This window comes from Nansenia antarctica (assembly GCF_963989245.1).
Source record: "Nansenia antarctica genome assembly, chromosome: 16".
Classification (NCBI taxonomy): domain Eukaryota; kingdom Metazoa; phylum Chordata; class Actinopteri; order Argentiniformes; family Microstomatidae; genus Nansenia; species Nansenia antarctica.
In genome coordinates, this window is record NC_137686.1 from 9,895,682 (window position 1) to 9,902,639 (window position 6,958).

Below are 6,958 nucleotides of genomic sequence, written 5' to 3' on the forward strand. Positions count from 1 at the left end.
TGAACGAACATAGCTTGGATAATATATATCCTCATCGGACCTGTTGGTTGTGACAAATGTGTAAGCCTATCAATAATAACCTTCCCCAAACCGCTAGGCCTATGGTGTTCGTTAACTGCTGCTGTCAGACGTTCCAACACACCAACATCGACACCTGCATAGGAAGAATTTAAAGGAACCAGAATCGTGCTGGGCTGACAAGAAGAGCTCTGGTTCTTGCCCTGTAAAACAAATTGGGCTAAACCCTGCCAATTATAATGAAACCATTCTGCTTTAGTTAACGGTATGGGGAAAAACATAGGAGCAGACGTACTTACAGGGACCTGTTGACAAATCCAGCAATCAGAATAATTCATTTTTGAAGCAAAATCTTTCATGATACTAGTGGCAGAATTAGGGTGGGACCGTGTCCCCAGTTGATTAGAATCATACAACAAATAATCTTCAGTAGCGACTACAAGCGCCTTCGTAGAAGCATTCACAGCAACTTTTTTTAACCTTTTCTGGTAACTCAACTTGAACATATTCATGCTCAAATTTCTCACAGTCCAACCAAAAGTGTGGAAAGTCAGGAGTGGACCTACAAACTTTGTCCTTGAAATTGTTGGATTTATTAGACACCTGTTCACCGATATTACGTCTAACACACCAATACGGGTTCAACACCTTGTCAACATTAGTTAATGTCACACGAGTTTCTGGCGTGTGATGCTTAAGTGTAACATATTTAGCATCCAGTAAATACCACTCGTCCGCTTCGGCGGTATAGATCAAACAATCATCAACAGTACAACGTGAATGTGGGCAAACAAAAGATCTACTTGATGTGATCATTCTTCTCTGACGTCTGTTACAATAGGATTGTATTAAAACATAAGGTTTGTTTCTGCACGGACGAAGTTGAGTGTGACACAGCCATGTGGAGAGCTGGGTGTAGAATGTCAACACGGAGTTATAATAAAAGTGTAAGCAACTTGAGAGAATGCTTTAATCGTCATTTCTGTTAGTCAGAGTACAGTATAGGACTAGGCAGAATTTAACATGGTGACAGCGAGGTGGACACGTTCCTGACGTGAGAAAACCGAACTTTGCTACAGTGAGGAATAGCCTAGCATCGGAGCTAACTAGCTGGTTAGCAATAACGCGGATGGACAGAGGGGAAGCAGAAACTCCCGCAGAAGTGATTCCAGTAAAAGCGGAAAAGATGGAAGGACTGAGACCTCCACAGACGCTATGCTTGGACTCTGGAAACCTGGCGAAGACGTGGAAATCGTGGAAGGAGGAGTTTACACTCTACTTGGAACTTTCTATGCCAGATGCGACCGAAAATGTGAGTGTGAAGCTGTTCTACTACCTCATTGGAGAGGCGGGTAGGGAGCTCTGTGAAACGTTGATGAGTGACAGCACTTCGGCTAGGAGGAAACTGTTGGACTTGATCACCGCATTTGATGAACATTGCAATCCCAAAGTGAACGAGACAGTAGAAAGATATCGTTTTTTCACGAGAAATCAAGGTCAGAAAGAAGGCATTGACTCGTATGTTACTGATCTCAAATTGTTAGCCAGTACATGTAACTTTGGAGAAATAAAGGACTCGCTCATACGTGACAGAATAGTATGTGCTGGCAACGATGCAGGGCTGAAAGAGAGGCTGCTAAGAGAAGAGAAGTTAACACTGGAAAAATGTCTACGCATGTGCAGGGCCACAGAGTTGTCTCGTGAAAACAGCAAAACCCTCTCAGGGAATAGCGTGGAGGAGGTACACATGATGAAACAGGCAGAAGGGCAGGAGTTGGATACAGTGTCATGCAAGTTCTGTGGGATGACACATGAAAGGAGCAAGGCAAAATGTCCAGCCTACGGAAAGAGCTGCAAGAAATGTGGTAAAGAAAATCACTTTGCAGTTAAATGTAAATCCAAACTGGAGAAAGAGAAAAAATATGACAAAAGAACACGGAAAGTGCACCAGATGACTGACCAGGATAGTGAAGAGGAATATGAGAACGTCATGAGTATCACCACAAGAGGGAGACAGACTACTGAAGACCGAAATGACAAGGCCAGGCACAGCCAGCTGTTTGCAGGAATGCTAGTAGGCAGAGAGCTTGTGAGGTTCCAGATAGATTGTGGGGCCACATGTAATGTTATCCCGATTAACCTGCTTAATCCAGACACAAAGCTAGAAAGTACAAAGAAAGTGCTGGTGATGTACAACAAGTCCAAGCTGCACCCACTGGGAACATGTAAGGTTAAGGTGAGGAACCCAAGAAACCATAAACTGTACCAGTTGGAGTTTGTAGTAGTAGAAGAGGACTGCAAATTGCCACTGCTTGGCAGGAAGGCGAGCGAAGCAATGAAGCTGATAAAAGTGGAATACGAGAACATACTAGCCATCGACAGCATTGTGAGGGACGAAACAACACCGGAGAGAGAACTGACTATGGAACAAATAAAGAGGGAGTATGGAGATGTGTTCACAGGCGACGGCTGCCTGGACGGAGAGTATCGAATCGAGATCGACAAGAGGGTGGAGCCAGTTAAACTCCCCAAACGACGAGTTCCGGTGGCTATGATGACATCACTCAAGGGAGAGTTGAGAGATCTACAAGAGAGAGAGATCATCACTCCTGTGGAAAAGAGCACAGATTGGATTAGTAGTTTGGTTACGGTGCAGAAGCCGAATGGAAAGACAAGAGTGTGCATAGACCCGCGACCACTCAACAAGGCACTAAAGCGCAGCCATTTTCCCCTGCCCACCATAGAAGATGTTCTCCCAGACCTGTCGAGAGCAAAGGTGTTTACAGTCTGTGATGTCAAACATGGATTCTGGCATGTGAAACTGGAGGAGGAGTCGAGCTATCTGACAACGTTTGCCACACCATTTGGCAGATATAGGTGGCTCAGGATGCCAATGGGGATAAGTCCGGCTCCGGAGATATTCCAGCAGAAGCTGACCCTGGCGCTGGAGGGGCTGCCAGGCATATACATTATCGCAGACGATATCCTCATCACGGGAGAAGGGGACACACAAGAGATGGCTGACAAAGACCACGACAGGAAACTGAGACAGTTCCTCACCAGATGCAGGGAGAGGAACATAAAACTGAATGCAGATAAGCTCAGATTGAGACAGCAAGAGGTACCATACATCGGACACGTACTGACAGCAGAGGGGCTGAAAGTCGACGCTGAGAAGGTTCGAGCAGTGAGAGACATGCCGAGGCCCACAGACGTGAAAGGCATACAGAGACTAGTCGGCATGGTGAATTACCTGGCTAAGTTCTACCAACACCTATCAGACGACTGTGAGATACTGAGACAGCTCACCCATAGAGACAGCATATGGGAGTGGACAGATGTGCAAGAGGAAGCATTCGGCAGGCTGAAGGACAAGATAGCCAAAGCGCCAGTACTCAAGTACTATGACCCCAAGCAGGAACTTACGCTGCAGTGTGACGCGTCAGAAACGGGACTCGGAGCAGCACTGACCCAAGGTGGAAAACCGGTGGCGTTTGCGAGCAGGGCGCTGACTCAGACAGAAAAGGGCTACGCCCAAATTGAAAAAGAATGTCTGGCCATCGTCTTTGGCGCAGAAAAATTCCATCAGTACACGTACGGCCGGAAAGTGACTGTACAGAGCGACCACAAGCCTCTGGAGAACATCGTCAGGAAGCCACTGCTGAGTGCACCCAAGCGACTGCAGAGGATGTTGCTGCGGCTTCAGTCATATGAGATAGAGGTGACATACGTTCCCGGACGTGACATGGTGCTCGCAGATACATTGAGCAGAGCGTACCTGCCTGAGAGCTCAGGCGCGGGGTCATTGGAAGCTGAGATAGAGACAGTTAATATGGTGGACTACGTACCAATCTCAGAGGCAAGACTCAGCACAATACGCTCTGCGACCCGAGACGATGACACCCTACAGAGGTTAAGTGAAATCATACTGAAGGGATGGCCGAAGAATAAGAGAGACACACCGATAGATATCAGACACTATCACTCGGTGCAAGAAGAGCTGAGTGTTCAGGACGACATCGTCTTCAGAGGAGAGAGAGTTGTGATTCCAGACACACTACAAAGCGACATCACTCGCCGCATACACTCTACTCACCTGGGAGTAGAGGGTTGTCTCAGACGGGCGAGAGAATACGTCTACTGGCCAGGAATGACCGAGCAGATCAGGACAGCCATATCCAAGTGTGACGTCTGCAGAGCAATGGACACAAAGCAGCGGAAAGAGACACTGCACTCACACGAGGTGCCGAGCAGGCCATGGGCCAAGGTGGGGACAGACTTGTTTACCCATAACAACATGGATTACCTACTGACGGTTGACTACTATTCTAACTTTTGGGAGGTCGACCATTTACCTGACACAAAATCGAGTACAGTGATAAGAAAGCTGAAGGCTCACTTTGCTCGTCAAGGGATCCCGGATGTCGTGGTTTCAGATAATGGGCCACAGTACTCTTCCCATGAGTTCGATAGGTTCAGTCAGCTGTGGGGATTTCAACACCGGACGTCATCCCCTGGCTACCCTCAAAGCAACGGGAAAGCCGAGTCGGCGGTCAAAACGGCAAAGAGACTCATGATGAAAGCCAAGGTGGCAGGGGAGGACCCATACCTGGCAGTGTTGGATCACCGCAACACTCCATCTCAAGGGCTAGATACAAGCCCAGCTCAGAGACTGATGTGTAGGAGGACCAGAACCCTGCTACCAACGAGGGATAGTCTTCTGCAGCAGGAGGTGAAACGCACAACGCCAGAGCAGATGAGACGAGGACAAATGAGACAAGCAAAGTACTACGACAGAACAGCCAGTGATTTGGACACGCTGAAAGCAGGAGAGCATGTCAGAATTCAACCCTTCGAACCACACACAAGCTGGAGAAAGGCGACAGTGGTGCAGCCTGTGGACCACAGATCCTACAGAGTGGAGCTGGACACCGGAGCTGTCCTTCGACGGAATCGACGACACCTGAGACGGGACAGGGGCACAGAGCCCAGTGGGGCACAGAGCCCAGAGACCCACAGCACACCAAAGTCTACTGCTACTCCGGGTGGGGCACAGAGCCCAGAGACCCACAGCACACCAAAGTCTACTGCTACTCCGGGCAGGGACATAGGGGACAAACAGACTGTAACCACTAGATCGGGTCGAGCAGTTGCTAGACCCGGATATCTCATGGACTATGCGAGCTGAGTTGTGTAGCGCACAGTGTGTTCGAGAGAAGAAGAAAAAAAAAAAGAGAGAAAAAGAAATGGTTTTGAAAGATTTTTTATGTTGTTCACTGTTCACTGTTTAGCTCCCTGTTAGTTCAGTAAAAGAAAAGGGATGTTACAATAGGATCTTTTAGTTCAGTAAAAGAAAAGGGATGTTACAATAGGATTGTATTAAAACATAAGGTTTGTTTCTGCACGGACGAAGTTGAGTGTGACACAGCCATGTGGAGAGCTGGATGTAGAATGTCAACACGGAGTTATAATAAAAGTGTAAGCAACTTGAGAGAATGCTTTAATCGTCATTTCTGTTAGTCAGAGTACAGTATAGGACTAGGCAGAATTTAACAACGTCCAGGCATAACAGTGTGTGAGTGAAGTGTAACATTGTCCAAAGAAGTCAATGGGGTAGGAACACTAAGGGGTATACTAGTCTCTGAAACGGCATGGCTTGAGTTTTCTCCTAATTGGCCTTGGTGTATCACGGGGTCTGTCTGGTTGGGGTGTATCACTGACAGGTCTGTGTCTCTCAATGGTACCTTGGTCCGGGCAGCCGCCCGGTGTTGTGTCCATACAATAGGCCTACACTGCACTTGCCTATATGTTATAATAGGATGACCATAGAGGGCGCTGTTGCGTTACGTGATACGTACTATGTATGAACAGAAGAAGAAGGTAGTTCCGTTTTGAGTGAAGAAGAGAAATAAAGTACCCTGTTTGTTCCTATACTACTGTGTGATATATGTCCGATACACCCACACAACAAAGTGGCGACGAGAGTAGTAGTGAAGAAGAGGAGATGGCTTTACTTTCCTTGCAACCTCCTGCCGCGTTCCTGGAGTGCCCAGGTAAACCGAAGATAGCATTTGATGCGTGGATACGGTTGTTTGACAACTACTTGCTTGCTATCGGGGGACAAGACTTTGCCGTCGAGAGGAAGAGAGCCCTGATCATTCACTGCTTAGGAACAGAAGGACAACGAATCTACAGCACCTTGCCACTCGCTACTGATGACTACACTGGAACTGTGAGTGCTTTGAGGAAATACTTCTCTCCGAAAGTGAATGTTGTCGCGGAAAGGTACCGTTTTCGGCAACGAGCACAAGCTGTCAGTGAGTCCACGGATCACTATGTTGCAGCCCTGCGCGAGCTCGTTAAACAATGTGCGTTTGGCGCCATGCAGGATGAACTGCTGCGCGATCAGATTGTAGAGAAGACAAACAATCCGCGCATACGTGAAAGACTGTTAATGGTAGAGACTCTAACATTGGACAGAACTCTGGATGTAGCGAGGCGCACTGAAGCTGCCATAGCTGACGCCAAAGCCATTGCTGACACTAGGGATGTGGCTGCCGTTCACGTGAAAATGAAGGCAGGCAATTTCAAGCCAAACCGCGGCAAGCCTAAAATGGACGGGACTCACACCACCTGCTACCGCTGTGGGTCAGAAAGCCATCTTGCCAATGATAAATCCTGCCCTGCAAAAGAATGCAAATGTAAGACATGTGGAAAAATGGGACATTTTTCTAGAGTATGCAAATCCTCTGCTAAGTCTGTAAATGAAGTGACAGATGATAATGATGAAGTTGTTGTGCCTGAAATTCGTGTTTTATCTGTGAGAAATGGTTATGACATGAATAAGTTGATGTGTGCTACTACTATTACTGCACCTACTGCACAGACTGTTACGATTGAGCTACTTGTTGATACAGGGTCTGGTGTTTCTATACTGCCT